General features: G+C 44.4%; 1 protein-coding gene across 6 annotated transcripts in view; it reads left to right on the top strand.

Annotated features, from left to right (window-relative positions):
• The first annotated feature begins 1,778 nt into the window (after positions 1 to 1,778).
• Positions 1,779 to 16,747, top strand: part of XIAP (X-linked inhibitor of apoptosis) — a 48,951-nt gene continuing 33,982 nt past the window's right edge. Inside the window, exons 1-2 of one of the 6 annotated variants that reach the window (XM_055121815.1) lie at positions 1,811 to 1,904; positions 2,154 to 2,273. The gene's annotated coding sequence lies outside the window, so the exon portion shown is untranslated. Of the gene's footprint in view, positions 1,905 to 2,143; positions 2,274 to 16,747 lie in introns of those variants that run through there. The other 5 variants (XM_055121810.1, XM_055121812.1, XM_055121814.1 and 2 more) reach the window with 5 other exon arrangements.

Raw genomic sequence — 16,747 nt, 5'->3', positions numbered from 1 at the left:
AAGTGGTATGAGACTTCAGAGGAAGAAGAAAGATGACCCCCAGTTAAAGGAGTCAGAATATAGCCCTTTCACATAGGCAGAGGGAATAATGGAAAGCAGAAAAACAGAATGAGCAGGGGCACAGAGAATAATTCTATTTTGATAGAGGATAGAGTGTCAAAGCGCAGGGGCAAAACGAAATTAAAGAGTTTTTACTATATTCTAGAGGCAGTAATGAAGAGCGTAGGGACCAGGGAATATAAACCCAAAGGATTGTGTGCAGCCTTTGCCTGCAGGAGGCACGGTTGGGTTCCTCTGTACCACATGGTCCCCTGAGGACAACTTAGAGCAATGCCTAAGCACAGTTCAGAGTGACCCCCAAGCACTAGGCACATAGTAGTCCATTTAACAAAAGTATTTTTGTGAGGGCTGGATTTGGCAGGGAACCAGCCAAGGGACAGAGAAGCCAGTTGGAAGACTGAGTAATGGTCTCACAGACACATACACACACACCTGTTATCATTAAGATCTAGGTTTGAATCACTACTGCAGTTTCCACACATGCTAGCAAGTATAACTCTGGGCAAACTCCCTAACCTCTCTAAACCTCAATGCTTCTTCACCTGGGAACCAGGAATAACCGTGACGTATTTTATAAACTAAGAATTAAGTGAGGTAAATATTTGTTTGCAGTTTGGCCATACATCACATGTGAGATTCCCTTATCTGTCATAATGGGAATAACAGCAAATGTCTAAGAAACATAAGTCCTCCTTCTTGCATGTCCACTCCCCTTTGGGGGTGGTGTTTACACCCGGAGGTGCTCAGATCTTATTCCTGGCTCTGTGCTCAGGGGTCACTCCTGACGGGGCTCGGGCGACCATGTAGGATCTAACTGTGTGTGATCGAACCTGGACTTCTGCATACAAGGCAAGAGTTCCTGCCGCTGTACTACCTCTCGGGCCCCAGCAGTTTCCCTTTTCCTGAAAGGCAACCTCCTTTGAGGCTGCAGGTAATAGTTAAGAACTTTTACTTTATGAAATACGCGCTCTCGCTTCTGGCGGTGCTGGGGGACCATGTGCAGGGCTGCTACCCAAGTCAGCCATTGAGCTTATCTTCCGGGCTCCAAGGTTTGACCCTTTCGCCTCATCTCATCTCACTACATTCGCCTATCGGGGAACCGAAGCTTCGCAAGGGAAATTCATCTGTCATCTGTCGCTCTGACACTCCTACAACCCAGCTGAGAAAAAAAAATACCCGGATATGAACAGCGTTTTGCGTACTCGTATTTCCTGTGCTCCCTTCCACCTGCTTCCCGGCTCTCGTCTTCATTTTATCGCCTAGTCTAGCGCTCGGCCTCACGGAGAGCCTGCCTGCCTGCCTGCGGGCTTCCTCCCTGCCCACAGGTCCTAGTCCAGCCCAGTCCCTGGCCGGAGGAACGGCCTGAACTGCGTGCCTAGTGGGGCGGCTGCTGTCTCCAGGCCCCGGTTTGCCCCGTCGGGCCAACTGAACAGGAGCGCGCAGCTTGACTAGGTTTGTCAGCACCGCCACAAAGGCACGTCCGATCCCTCGAGCAGTACGTGACTTGCAGTCAGAAGGCAACGTTGCCGCTGCCCTCTCCGGGCTTTCCGTGCTTTTACCTACAATCCTCGCCTCCAGCCCTCAGGACGGCCAGTAAACGTCGTGGGAAAAGGCACCTAAAGGCTACAACAGGAAACGCCCGCGCTGGGGGCGGGGCCTGCGAGGTGCCCTCTACGCATGCGCACCCGCTCCAACGCTTTCTGGCTTCCAGGACGGGGGGAAGGGGGGCGGGGTGGGGGTGGGGGGGTGGGCGCCTGTCGGCCTAACTGCCCCCCTTCCGGCCCCGGGACCCTGGCGGTGTCCCAGGCGGGCCCGGCGCCCATCGAAGGACACCGGCGTGCGGGGTAAGGTGGAAAATGGCGGCGGGGGAGGAAGGAGGGGCCGCGCGGGGCGGGGGGCCGGCCCCGGGTGGGAACGGCGGGACGGAGGCTCCTGGGGTGGCCAGTGACGCGGCCTGGGCGGCGAGGGCGGCCGAGCCTGGAGTCTCGGCGAGTCCCTGACGTGGACGCGCCTCGCGTCCCGCAGCTCGGGGCTGCCCCGGCCGGCCGGAGGGTGCGTGCGCGGGCGGTGAAGGCACTTCCGCTTCCTCCTAGGCTCAGGCCCCGACGGCCGAGCGCGCCCGGCGTTTCCAGGCCGGGCCGCCAGCCTCCCGGACCCTCCCCTCGGGACGTCGCCGGGCGCCGCGGGCGATCGAGGCCGCTTCTCCTGGCGCGGTGGGTACAGCCCGGCCGGGTTCTCTCGGCCTCCTCGGGCCGCGCGCTGCGGGAAGGGCGGGAAGGGCGGGAAGGCCGCTCCTGCGGGCCGGGGTGGGGTTGGGGGTGGTTCCTCCGGGGCGCCGCGGGGCGTGGGGGGGAGGCGTGCTGGGTGGGTGGGTGGCCTCAGGCGGGCCTGGCTGCCTCCCCAGATCTCGTGATGACTAAGGTAAATCGAGTCTAAGAACTTTTTTTTCCTCCAAAGGAAAAGTGATCAAAGGGACCGCCCGCCCTCCCCCCCCCAGCACGCACACTCCCACCCCCCCCCCCCCCCCCCCGATCTGGTTCCTGTGGCATTTATGGCGCGGGGTGGAGTCTGTCGGGGGAGGGCGTGTGAAACCGAAAGGAGGCAAAGAGCTTCCAGAAGAGGAAATTGGCTGCTAATTCTTTCCAACCTTTTCTGCCTTGTTCACCTCCTCAGCCTGTTCTGACTGTAAAGCAAAATTCAGTCTAACTTTTAGTTTCATTCTTTTAATACTTTTAACTGCTTCCCTTGGTGGGCAGGGGCTGGTGCTTGCTGAAACTGCTAACAGCCCTCTCCACTTCTTAGGAGAGCAAAAGGTCAACGGGAGCTTTGTCACAAACTATCCAGTATCAATAATCAGCTGCTTTCAACGGTCATTGTGTCTGGTTTAAGTCTAGAGGTTACTATAACACTTTTTTGTTTGTTTGTATAAATGACCACTTTAAGAGGATATTGTTACAGACGGCCATTTTAGGATGATAACATTTTAGAGTTGGAAGGAATCATAGTCCCACCCTATCCATTTACAAAACCAGGAACTAAGGCGCCGTAGATTTCATAGCTTGCCTAAAGCTACTTCACTACTTAAATTAGAACTCAGATCGCCCCCCCCCCCACCCTCTACACGCATGTGGAGCCCGGGACAATGGACACTGCCTCCTCTTCTGAGCACTCTCGGGAAAGCCCTTCTGTAGTGGAGTAGCCCCTTCCTACCGCCTGGCATGGCCCTAAGGCCCCCTAGGAGAGACTAGGCTGTCTTGCTGCCCACTCTCTCTACAGATAACCTCTGCATAGCTTCCAAGCAAGAAATTAAATGGGTTCAGGGCTGGAGTGATAGCGCAGAAGGTAGGGCATTTGCCTTGCATGCAGCCAACCTGGGTTCGATTCCCAGCATTCCATATGGCCCCCAAAGCACCGCCAGGGGTAATTCCTGAGTGCATGAGCCAGAAGTAACCCCTGTGCCTTGCCAGATGTGACCCAAAAAGCAAAAAAAAAGTGTTCAAGCCACTACACATTTCTGACGTATGACTTTGTGTCAAATACAACTGTGCATTTAAAACTGGGGGGGGAGGTTGGGCCACACCCAGCAGTGCTTAGGGCTTATTCCTGTGTACTCAGGGACCATGCCTGGCAAGCTCGAGGGTTCATATTGGGTGCTAGGAATCAAACCTGGGACAACCGCATGCAAGGCAAGCACCTTACCTGCTGTATTATTTCTAGGGTCCCACATTTTAAATATTTTTACATATACAAAAACGTTATATTTATGGCTGGAGAATTAGTATAAGGATTAAATCATTTGCCTTGCATGTGGTCAAATATATTGTAGACAATTTCAATCCTAGACACCATATATGGCTCCCCAAGCACAACCACCAACAAGCCCTGAGAACCCCCAGGTGTGGCCCAAAATACCCCCAAAAGGAGACAGAGCCCACAAAAGTGCTAGCAAGTTGACAGTACATATTTCAGGTGGAGATCCAGGCTAATCTCCAAGATAGAGAATGCTTCTAAATACTTTTCAACAGTTAAACGTGCTTATGAAATCAGTGCTTGATGTATTCCCTATTATTGAAGAAGTGGCAAGAGTTTAGATTCACAAAATTTATACATACACTCGTGTATGCTTGTATATTCTCAGGTAACTTCTATTGAAGGTGAGGGATATTCTGAGCTCCTTTGGTGGGGGGGGCACACCAAAGGTGGAGGATACTCTGAGTTCCAGCTATGCTCTTAGGATATCTTCCCTGCCCCCTTATGACTTTTGGTAGTAATGTGGGGTAGTAATATGAGGCCCCAGTCCACAGGTAGTCTACTGTTGGGGAATTTCCTGTCCCAGGCAAGTATTAATTGGGAGACGGTATTGGTAGCCTCACCCAGCAGTGTTTCAAAGGCTGTACCTGCCTCTGTTCAATCCAGTGGCTTGTTCACAGCTACATGCTAGCCAAGCATCTTAATCTTTATGCTATCTCTCCAGTCCCAGCAGGTATTGATTTTTAATTAAAAGGCTCAAAGTTCAGGGCCCCAGAGATGACTCAAGGGCTAGAGCACATACTTTGCGTTCTGGAGACCCAAGTATGATTCTGGCACTGCATGATCCCCTAGTACCCCTGAGAGGAAACAGCTCCCCAACCCCCAATCATCAAGCTGGGAATAGTCCTTGAGCACTACAGGATGTGGTCAAAACAGAATTAAAATGTTCAGAGTTCAATAAACATCAGAATTTGTGTATTTGTGATTTGTAAATCCATTGTGGTTCATTTCGGCCCCACTGGCAAAGTAAGCTTGATTACTTAATAAATCTTCATGTTTCTTTTTCCCCTATTGCTTGTAATATAAGAATAAAAATATGTTACCTGTAATTTATTTTAGAAAATTTGCTAAGTTTTTTATTATTGCATAATAAATATAGTGTAGTACATGGGAAGAAAAATAATTTCCCTCTACCCTCCTAAATTTTTTTTGGCAGTGCTGGTGATTGAAACTAGGGTCATACCTTGTGGGGCAAACACTACACTACCTTGATGTGACTTTTCTAGGCCCCTGCCATTGATGGTTTTTTTTTTTAGGTGGCGGGAAAGGGAGTGTTTGGGCCATACCTGGTAGTGCTCATGGACTAATATTGGCTATGTGCTCAAAAGCCACTATTGGCAGTGCTGGGGGACTTCATACAGTACTAGAGATTGAACCAGGATAGCTGCATGCAAGGCAAGGGCCTTACCTTCTGTATTTAATCACACCAGTCCCCTTGGTAGTATTATTTGTGGGATTTCTGTTTTTGCTGCTCTGGGGAAGATGTGCCCCGGCTAAAACTCAGATCTCCTGCATGGTAAGCATACTTTCAGGACCTTTTGAGCTATCTCCCTGACTTAGTTCTTAGCAGACACACGCTGTAATAAAACAGTAACAGGAGAAATAACAACTGAAAGTTTAAAAACATGTATATCTCCTATTTACATGTGAGAGTCCCAGGAAAAGTGAATAACTCTGAATTCATGCGGGCTATCCCTTTAAAGTCTGTCTCCTTAATTCCATTTACAGTTAAAGACAGAAGAAGAATGTTGTGGGTTAAAGGCATGGAATTTCAGAAAGGGGAAGACAATTTACAAGAAGATAAATATAGCAAATGTTTGGTGGGCCACACAGAGACAGGAAAATTTTTTGTTGTTGTTCTTTGCTTTGGGACCACACCTTAAGGTGTGCAGCAGGAACTACTCCCAGATGAGTTCTTAGGAGTCACTTCAGTGCTGCTAGGTATTTTGTTTATTTTGTGTTGGGGACCACACACAAGCAGTGCTCAGGGCTTACTCCTGGGCATGCTTGGCTGACCATATGAGGTGCTGGGAATTGAACCTGAGTGACCCATATGCAAAGCCAGTGCCCTACCCTCTGTACTGTTGCTCTGGCCCTGGTGCGAGGGATTTTAACCTAGGGCTCCTGTGTGCAAAGCTCTCTTCCCTGACTTCACAGGAATTGTGTGAGTGTGGTTCCAGGGATTGAACACAGAAACTCACACATGTGACACAAGTGCTATACTATGAGCTGCATCTCTGGACACAGGACATATGATCCTGCCTTCACACCTGGGGCCCGCATGTAAAGCATGCTCTGCTTTTTGGACCATTTTCCTGGTTCTCAGAGAAATCCTATATTCTGGGCATGGCCACACCCAGTAGTGCTTTGATGGAGAGCTATTTCTAGCTCTGTGCTTGAAGGTCGCTCTTGCAAGTGCTCTGGTGACCTTGAGTTGTCTTGATCAGACCTGAGCCTTAGGAAGGCAAAGCATGCCCTCAGCCCTTGAGCTATATCTTCAGCCACTCAGGAATTTTTAGGACTTTGTAGTTATCTCTCTGGCCTCCAGAGTCACATTACTTTAAGTAACAAAGTTATTCTCTCTTCAGCAGCATTCTGGCGGTCACAGTTGACACAGAAAAAGATCTTAAGGGCACATGTGCTGCCTAAGTCCATGTGCTCCTGCTGAGCGCATGTAGTACCTGAGTATATGTGTCGCCCGCATCCCCCTCTCTTGAGCTTGTATTTTCATCCTTTCATATGTAATGCTTAAATATGCACTGGGGCCCCCTCTCCACTCTTGAAGGTCATGTTCTATCTTGATTGTGTTATTTTCTCTCCCTCCTTCCCTCCCTCCCTCCCTCCCTCCCTCCTTCCTTTCCTCCCTTCTACTTCTTTCCCTTCTTCCTCCTTCCCCCTCCTCCTTTCTGAGAACTTCCAAATAAAATCTGTTATGCTTCAAAAAAAGGAACAGGGGCCGGAGCGATAGCACAGCGGGTAGGGCGTTTGCCTTGCACGCGTCCGACCCAGGTTCGATCCCCGGCATCCCATATGGTCCCCCAAGCACCGCCAGGAGTAATTCCTGAGTGCAGAGCCAGGAGTAACCCCTGAGCATCGCTGAGTGTGACCCAAAAAGCAAAAAAAAAAAAAAAAGGAACAAATTTGCGGAGACCAGAGAGATTTACAGTAGGTAAGGTATTACCTTGCATGTAGCCACCCAGGTTCAGCCCTTGGCACCTCATGGTCCCCTGAGCATTGCCAGATGTGGCCCCCAAACAAAAAAAGTATACAAGACTTCAAAATAGATAGCTGAGGAGATCTCAAAAGACTAGAGTGCATATTTTGCATATCAGAGACCTAGTTCAATAATCCCTGTCCTCCTTGGTTCCTGAGCACCACTGAATATGCTTGCCTACACAAAACAAAAGGGTCATAAAAAAACTTAAATTGAGAAGCTGGAGATACAGCTCAGTGGTAGACTGTGTGCTTAATATTGTAAGAACCTAGGTTTGATTCCCCAGCACTACAAAATTAAAACCAAAAAGGTGAATTGGTAACTCAGTTCTTTTCTAGAGCACAGTAGAAATGATGATATCTGTACCTATATATTCATTGCAGCACTGTTCACAATAGCCAAAATATGGAAACAACCCAAGTGCCCTAAGACAGATGACTGATTAAAGAAACTTTGGAACATCTACACAATGGAATACTATGCAGCTGTTAGGGGAGATGAAGTCATGAAATTTGCTTATAAATGGATAAACATGGAGAGTATTATGCTAAGTGAAATGAGTCAGAAAGAGAGGGACAGACATAGAGGGACTGCACTCATTTGGGGTAGCATCACATGAGCTGACACCCAAGGATGGTAGATACAAGGGCCAGGGGGATTGCCCCATAGCTGGAAGACTGCTTCATGAGCAGAGGGGAGAAGACAGATGGAATAGAGAAGGGATCACTAAGAAAATGATGGCTGGAGGAACCAGCTGAGATGGTAGATGCGTGCTGAAAGTAGATAATGGACCAAACATGATGACTTCTCAGTGTCTGTGTTGCAAGCCATAATGCCCAAAAGTAGAGGGAGAATATGGGGAATATTGTCTGCCTTAGAGGCAGGGGGAGGGAGGGAAATGGGGATATACCCGGGATATTGGTGGTGGGGAAAGTGCACTGGTGGAGAGATGGGTGTTTGATCATTGTGAGATTGTAACCCAAACATGAAAGCTTGTAACTCTCACGGTGATTCAATAAAATTTTAAAAATTTAAAAAATAATAAAACCTAAAGGAAGGGGAAAAATTCAGTTCTTTTCTTTTTAGGAATAGGTTAAGACTCAAAGAAGAGGATTGTAAGAGGGAACCTGAGACATTGGTGGAGGGAAGATCACATTGATGGTGGGATTGGTGCTGGAGCACCTTATGCCTAAACTGTCTTGTGCAACTTTCTAAATCATGGTGTCTTGAATTAAAAATAGCTAAAGAACTTTTTTAAAGACTTGGAGGAAAAAAATGTCCAATATTATAGAACTTATATTAGCAGACCTCGAACTAGAGTAAAGGTCTTAGTTCAGTAGCCTTTGTACTACACCTATACTTTTATTGTGTTCTAGTGCTTTCAATGGCTTACTAGGCTGAAAGAGTAATGTTGACTAAAGTTTAGTCAGGCTCATTTCAATAGATAATATGATCATACTTAATCTATGGGTTATTTTATATAATGTTTGCATGTAAGTACTTATATTTGGTTGTAAACATTAGCATGCTTAATAAATTATTTGCTTATTTTGTAAATGTTTAGAGACCTCAAGTGTGAAATAATGGTATTCCACTTTCTCACTGGGCTTAATAAGTCTGGTAGCTAGCTTAGGTAGATAGGAAATAACCCATCTTTTACAAAATAAATGTTTAGTGAGCACCTGCTATATGCCAAGCATTATACTGTGTGACAGAATTCCAAAAATTAACTATCACAAAATATATATTCTTGTTCTTTTAAGATTCGGAGATACCATGAGCTATCCAATTCCTAAATTTTATCGCTGTGGTCTTATCGTATTGTAAAATCTAATCTTCTAACACTGTAAAAGGTCATAGCTTTGAAGAGACAGAAAATACTAGTAATAAAATAATTGATATTGAATTAAACAGAAGTTAACTTTTGTGCCTTAGAAGTCATGGGATAGCAGGCAAGTGACTAAGCCTCTCCGGTGCCTTTATATTTTAAATATATATTACATTTAATTAAAAAGTTAAGGGTCAGAGGAATAGTACGGTGCATAAGATGCTCTTGCCTTGGCATGCCTCTGACCCGGATTAGATCCTCAGCAACCCATATGGTCCCCCGAGCGAGCCAGGAGTAAGCCTGGAACACAGCCAGGTGTGGTGTGGCTCAAAAAAATTAAAAAGAGTATTTTGATTATCTGTATTATAAAAGCCTTTTCTGCAGAGCACCTTGTCATGGGGTGCCACAGTAAATTCCTTATGCCTAGGAACAAAACCTCATCCCATTCATTCCCCTTTTAACGTAAGGTTTGTTAGAACAAGGGTGCTCTTTGTGGAGTACCCTGGTGTTCTTTCTCTCTCTAATCTTTTTTTTCTTTCTCATGCTCTCTCCCTCCTCTGTCTCACTTATTCTCTCCCTCTCCCAGCCGATTAAAATACTTTTTAAATGTTTTTTTAGGGCCATACCTGGCAGTGTTCAGAGGCTTCTAGGCATCACATATGAAAATATTCTTGACTTATAAAGTACATTATTTAGTTTAATTTTTTTCAACTAGCATGATAAAAATAAAGAGAATTAATTGGGATTACAGGAGCTCAGGCTTAGGTTTTGGCCTTACATGTAACAAATAGGATTAGAAATGTTTTTCAAAGAGATTTTGAGCTATCTCCGCAGCCCCTCCTTTGTGTTATTTAAAAAATTCAAAGCAGACAGTAGACAAATCTGCCAAATATTTGTGTATATTCAGCAGAGTGGCTTTCAAATAGAATAAAATATTTTTACTGAGAGGTAAACAAGGATGTTGGCTTTATTAGAACTTATTTCTGGGGCTGGAAAGTTAGTACAGCAGGTTGGCACTTCCACACGGCTGGCCTGGGCTTGATCCCCGGCACCCCACATGGTCCTCCTGAGCCCTGATAGGAGTGATTCCTGAGCTCAGCCAGTAGTAGCAAACCCCTAGCGCAGCTGCTATGACCCAAAAACTGAAGGTCAAAGAAAAAAAACTTATTTTAGGACTGGGGAGATAGCTCAAAGGGCTAGCGTGCATGCTTTACATAGTAGAGGGTTGGATTCACTTCCTGACATTCACTGCTTCTCTGAGCACCACAGCAAATGACCATAAGCACTGTGCCCTGAGCATTACTAAGTGTTCTCCCATCCCCCCCGAAAACTTTTGTCAGCACTTGCTTGAAGTCTCAATGATGGAGGAAAATACTTAATTCTGGGAAATATGACACCGGCTCATCTTTATTTTTTAAAATGGCCTCTTTTTTTTTTGGTTTTTGGGTCATACCTAGCAGTGCTCAGGGGACCATATAGCATGCTGGGGATGGAATATATGCATGGCAAGTACTGTACTTGCTATATTCCCTCTGGCCCCTCATCTTTATTTATTTTGCTTTGTGGGCCACACTGGGTGACACTCAGGGATTATTCTTGGCTCTACACTCGGAAATCACTCCTGGCAGGCTCAGGGGACTTATGGGATGCCGGGGATTGAGCCCATGTAGGCCTCATGCAAAGCAAGTGCCCTACCCACTGTACTATCTCTCTGTCTGTATCATTTTTATTTTTTTCTATGGATTTTGCAGCCACACCTGCTGATGTTTAGGACTTAATTCTATCTGTGTGCTCAGAAGTCATTCCTGGTGGTGTTTGGGGGACCATAAGTGGTGCCAGTGATCTAATGGGGATCAGCTATATGCAAGAAATTATACCCCTGTACTATCTCTTTGAACCACCAACTCACCCCTTAGCAGGGTACAGAGGTGAAGGTGGTTGTTTTGCATGTGGCCAACCCTTCCTCAATGCTTGGCACTGCATAAGGTCCCCCAGGCACCACCAAGGATGCTCAATCCCTAAGCACAAAGCCAGGAGTAACTATTGATCACTATTGGATGTGACCTACCCCTCCCCCTTTAAAAACAAAAAAAAAACCTCAGCTTATGATTTGTGGAGCTATCTGATTTGAGGGGGAGTAACTACAACTGGCAGTACTCAGTCTCTACTGCCCACTTAGTGCTTGGGAGATTTTCCTGGTGGTGCTCAGGGTACCATGTGATATATGGGATCAAACCCATTGATAAGTTTTGTGACTTTGTCAAATCATTTAACTTCCTTATGCTTTAGTTTCCTTATCTTTAAAACAAAATAGTGATATTTATTCTCCAATTCCTCATGGTCATAGATGAGCAAGTTTTGACTGTATAGGATTACTACAAAATACAGTGATATACTTTTCATTTTGCTTGATTCTGAGCTGCCCTTTATTGGGGCGAAGGGTGGGTTTCTGCAACATGTCCAGCAGTGAGTGCTTAGAGGCAACTCATCTTCAGTACTCAGGAGTCACTCCAGTGATGCTTGGGGGACCATGTGTTGGGGTTCAAACCCAGACCTCCCGTATACAGAGCTTGCACTCATCCTGATGACCTGTTTCTGTGGTGCTGAGCTGCCCTTCTGTAAAAATATTTCAGTGAAATTTCTGGTGTCCAGGTAGCAATACCTTTCTTCTAATCAGACTAGGATTGAGTATTTTTACCAGGGAATATTTTTATAAGTCAAAACTCTAGTGATAGATACCATTCAGAAACTTTTCTTTTAAATTTTGGGTCATACCTGATGGTTCTCAGGGCTTACTCCTGGCTTTGCTCACAGAAATCACTTCTGGCAGGGCTCAGGAGACCATATGGGATGCTGGGGATGGGATCAGCCACATGCAAGGCCTTACCCGCTGTGCTCCAGCCCCAGAAATGTTTTTTTGCTTGTTTTTTTTTTGGGGGGGGGACACACCAGGCAGTGCGTGAGGGCTACTCCCAACTTTTTGCTGGGGGTGGGAGGGTTGCTCTTGATGATGCTCAGGGAGCCATTCAATACTGGGAATCCAACCTGGCTTTGGCTCAAATTTGAGCTGTCGCTTCTCAAAAACAATTTTTAGCAAAGGTTTTTTTTTTAATGTTGAACTCAGTGATAGCTTGCAGTCAGGCCAGAGAGATAGTACAGTAGGTAAGGCAGTTGCCTTGCTAGTGGCTGACTAAGATTCACTCCTGAGCATCACCAGTTGTGACCCAAAACCATATATATATATATATATATATATATATATATATATAGAGAGAGAGAGAGAGAGAGAGAGAGAGAGAGAGTAAATGATGAAAAGCCATAACCTTCCACTGTCAGACTGTACTATTTTGTGTTTTTTTGGTTTTGGATCACATGTAAATATGTTCAGGAGTTACTATGGGCTTATTGGTCAGGGAACCATGCAGTACTAGGGATTGAACCCGTCTTCTATATGCAGAACATATGGGTTCAGCCTGTTGCTATTATTCCAGTTTTGTTGTTCTACCAATTTGTTTGCTTTAGCAATTCATGATCACCTCAAGTTGTATCCAGTTTGTATAAATGGTGCAATTTCATTTTTATAACTATAGAGTAGTATTCTATTGAGTGTAGAGTGTACTATTCTATAACTTATTTAATCATCTCTCAGTGACATTTAAGTTGATTCCATATTTTGGCTGTTTTAATAATGCTGCTATGAACAGAGGTGTGTAATATTTTTTTGAATTAGGGATTTTTTGCAGGGGGGGCACACCTAGTGATGTTCAGGGCCTACTCCTGACTCTGTGCTCAGGAATTGTTCCTGATGGTGCTTGGGGGTTCTTGTGCAGTGTTGGGGATAGAATTGGGGTCTGCCATGTGCAGGCAAGCACTTAACTCCTGTCTTTTATTTCAGGGTTTGTTTTGTTTTGGGACATATCTGGCAATGTTCAGGAGTCAGTAACCAGTGGTGCTTAGGGGATACACTCAGTCCCTTTGATCTATCTCTCTGACCCCAAGTTGGTATTTCTGTATATTTTAGATAAACGCCCGGGAGAATTGTATCTGGATCATATGGTATTTTCATTTCAGTTTTTCAAGGATATGTGAATCCTAAGAATTTTCCATAGAGGCACGTATTTACATTCCCACCAACAGTATACTAAAGTTCCATTTTCTCCATATCCTCTCCAACACATGTTGTTTCCAATCTTTTCATATAGGCCATTCTAACTGAAGTGAGGTGATAATATCTCATTGTGGTTTTGATTTGTGTTTCTCTTCTCAGGGAATGCTGCTCAGCAATTGTTTGTAGTTATGTCTGTAGGCCATTCCTATGTTGTCACTGGAAAAGTGTCTATTCAGATCATTTGTTCATTCATTGCTTGGTTGTTTTTTTTCCTGTTTCGTGAGTGCCTGTGTGTGTATTTCTTTTTTAAGTGAAATGGAAGAGGTGATAATAGTGATTCTAAGCCCCTTAATGGTCTTGAGTGAATTCCTTGGCAGCAGGGGGGAGTTGTCAGGCTACACCTGGTAGTGTTTGGAGGCTACTCCTAACTGTGTTCAGGGATCACTCCCAAGAGGTGCTTGGGGGAACCATGCATTACCAGGATTTTAAGGTATCTGCTGCATGCCAGACAAGCCCTTTAACCCCAATATTATCTCTCTGGTCCTTTGTGTGAATTACTGACTTTGAAATCTGTTTATTCTCGTGCGAGACATTCTTTGGGGGAACAAAGTTCCATAATTGGTGAAGGAAACATGAGGGAATACTTTACTATGTGTCTATTTTGAGGAAATTTTGCCCGTGGAGTAAGATTGGAGGTCTGTGCTAAAATGTATTACTATAATGTCCTAAATTAAATGTAGAACATATAATTGATATTCTCTCTCTTGATTCTCTGCACGTCATTTCTGGTGTTTACAGAAGTACATTTTATGATCAAGTGCATATTGTATACGGCAGTACTAATAAGTGGGCTAAACTTATTAATGTCATTGTTATTTGAGTGGCTATAGTATTTAATAGGGTAAGAACTTTTGAATGTCATTAATACTTAAAATGTTTATTGACTATTTAACCTAAAATTAAAAGAAAATATACTTATTGGTTTCAGTGTTTTGAAGAAACTCAGTAGTATAAGTGAACAACTTGCCTAAAAGGTAGAATTTTATATAAATATATCACAGAATAACAGTGAAATAATTGGCGGAGGTTTGGGACATATTTGGTAGGGTACTCCCTATACTCTGTACTTGGGAGTCACTCCTGGCAGTGTTGGGGGTACCATACCGTGCCAAGAATTGAACCAGGTCACCTCCATACAAAGCCTGCACTCAGCCCTTTTGAGTTATCTCTGGCAATAAACATCAGTTTTTGAAATGATGAGCCCTTTTTTTTTCTGAGTATGTCATTTTTAAAAATCAGGCCTTTTAACTTTAGGATTTTTATGATAAATTTTCTAGATAGCAGCGACTTCATAAATCTAAATCCTTTTTCTAAATTGGGAACAAACTGCATAATACTTTAAGATAATTAAGAGGGATTGACCGCCATTGAACTAGGGTGAATGAAATCTCATTATTTGATGAGATCTCTGTGTTGCATCCTCCATAGGGAAATAGCCATTAATAACATCTTATATTTCTGCATGTCATGAACAAATAGAATCTTTTTTGGGGGAGGGGGCTCCACATCCAGCTGTGCTCAAGATCTATTCCTGACTCTACTCAGTGTCACTCCTTGCAGGGCTCTGGGGACCATATGTAGTGCTGGGGATAGAATGGGGATTGGCTGTGGGTATGCAAAACAAGCACCCTACCTGCTCTCATACCTCTTCGACCCTGAAGAAAATCTTAAGATAAATTATGGTGGTGTTTTCTGTTAAAAACACAGAGTTTTTATGTTGCTATGAAAACTTGTGAATCCTGTCAAAACTTTTGTGAATCCTATCATTTCTTTGTTTCTTGGTTCACACCCAGTGGTGCTTGGAGGCCATTCCCAGTGTAGTGCTTGAGGAAAGGGGGACAGTGGTGCTGGAGATCTGGGTATCAAACCTGGAACTCCCTTAAAAAGCATGTATTCCTGGGCTATCTCTCTGATCCTGTTGATTTTTTAATTTTTAAAGAATGTCTTGGGCTGGAGTGATAGCACAGCGGGTAGGGCGCTTGCCTTGCATGCGGCCGACCTGGGTTCGATTCCCAGCATTCCATATGGTCCCCTGAGCACCGCCAGGGGTAATTCCTGAGTGCAGAGCCAGGAGTGACCCGTGTGCATCGCCAGGTGTGACCCAAAAAGCAAAAAATAAAAAAATAAAGAATGTCTTAACAAAATACCATAAACTGAGTGGTTTAAAACAATAAGAATGTATTCTCAATAGTTCTGGAGATAGAAATCCAAAATCAAGATGTTGGCAAAGCCATCCTTGATCTCTGAAGTCTCTGAGTGAGAAGCTGTTCATTACTTTCCCTTTTCTTCTGGTTTTGCCATTGATCTGTGGTGTTCTTTGGCTCAGATATATCCTTAACTCCATTTTCTGCCTTCATCTTCACATGGCCTCCTTTCTTCTTTGTCCCTGTGCCAACTTCTTTTTTTTTTCAAGGATGGCAATCCTACTAGATGAAGGTCCACTCTAATAATCTCATCTTCACCTCTTCTGCAATGACCCTATTTCCAAGTAAGGTCACTTTCCTAACCAGTATTAGAACTGTAGATTATCTTTTGTGGTGAGAAAAGTTAGTCAGTAACAATCAGTTAATTCCCTTTGTACTAAACAGCATAAATATTGTTAATGGAAAATGTGCTGTTTTTGCAGTAAGTGGGTGACGGAACTCTTGGTTTCAGGAATATTATTTTTTTGTAGTTAGGTAAATTTCTAGTCATTAGATTAATTTCTTGTAGAAACCGGAAGGGTGAGGTATAAATTTTAGAGACCTATGAGCTAGATAGAAAAAAAGACTGGAGGTAGTGCTCCATGTTAACAGTTCTCTATATTCGAGTGCTCATTTAACTTTTTGTTTTCCTCCCTCCATTCATGGTTGTTGGTAATGTTGTAATAACTGGAAGTTGTGCACACACTTGGCTGTGGTGCTGATATCACTGTCATCCCATTGCTCATCAATTTGCTCAAGCGGGCACCAGTAACATCTCCATTGTGAGACTTGTTACTGTTTTTGGCATATCGAATATGCCACGGGTAGCTTGCCATGCTCTGCCGTGTGGGCGGGATACTCTCAGTAGCTTGCCGGGCTCTCCAAGAGGAACAGAGGAATTAAACCTGGGTCGGCCGCATGCAAGGCAAACACCCTACCGATAAACCAGGTCAATATAATAAACAGGACACTTTATTATGCTGACATATTTTACTTAAAATTTGAATATGTAAATAAAACAGTTAATTTTCTATCATTAGGGATAGTTTCTTAACCAACTTAAAGTTTTATTAATCTTCACAGTCAAAATCACTTTCTTTAGTGTCTGGTACACATATGAAACTACGTATTTTTCTAAGATGCTGTGATAACTGAAACTCATTATAGATTTGTTTTAGGCCTTTGGGCCATAATTGTTAGTATTTGGGGCCTACTCCTAACGTAGTAAATAGGGGGATCCTTTGAGCTTGGAGGTCATTCCCAGTGGAGCTCAGGTGACCATGGCTGAGATGGAACCAGGACTCCTGCATTCAAAGCATGCACTCCATCCCTTTGAGCTATCTCCTTGGCCCCTCAAAAATCTTATTTTAGAATATTTTCATCACTCCAAAAGTAAATGCATTAACTTTTTGTGCAGTTACTCCCTAAGCCCCTCCTACCTGAGCCATAGACTTCCATAGTTCACTTTGTTTCTATTTATTTTG

Source organism: Sorex araneus, chromosome X (genome assembly GCF_027595985.1).
Source record: "Sorex araneus isolate mSorAra2 chromosome X, mSorAra2.pri, whole genome shotgun sequence".
Classification (NCBI taxonomy): domain Eukaryota; kingdom Metazoa; phylum Chordata; class Mammalia; order Eulipotyphla; family Soricidae; genus Sorex; species Sorex araneus.
Note: the sequence above shows the minus strand (reverse complement) of the source record. Positions and strands in the feature narration are given on the sequence as shown.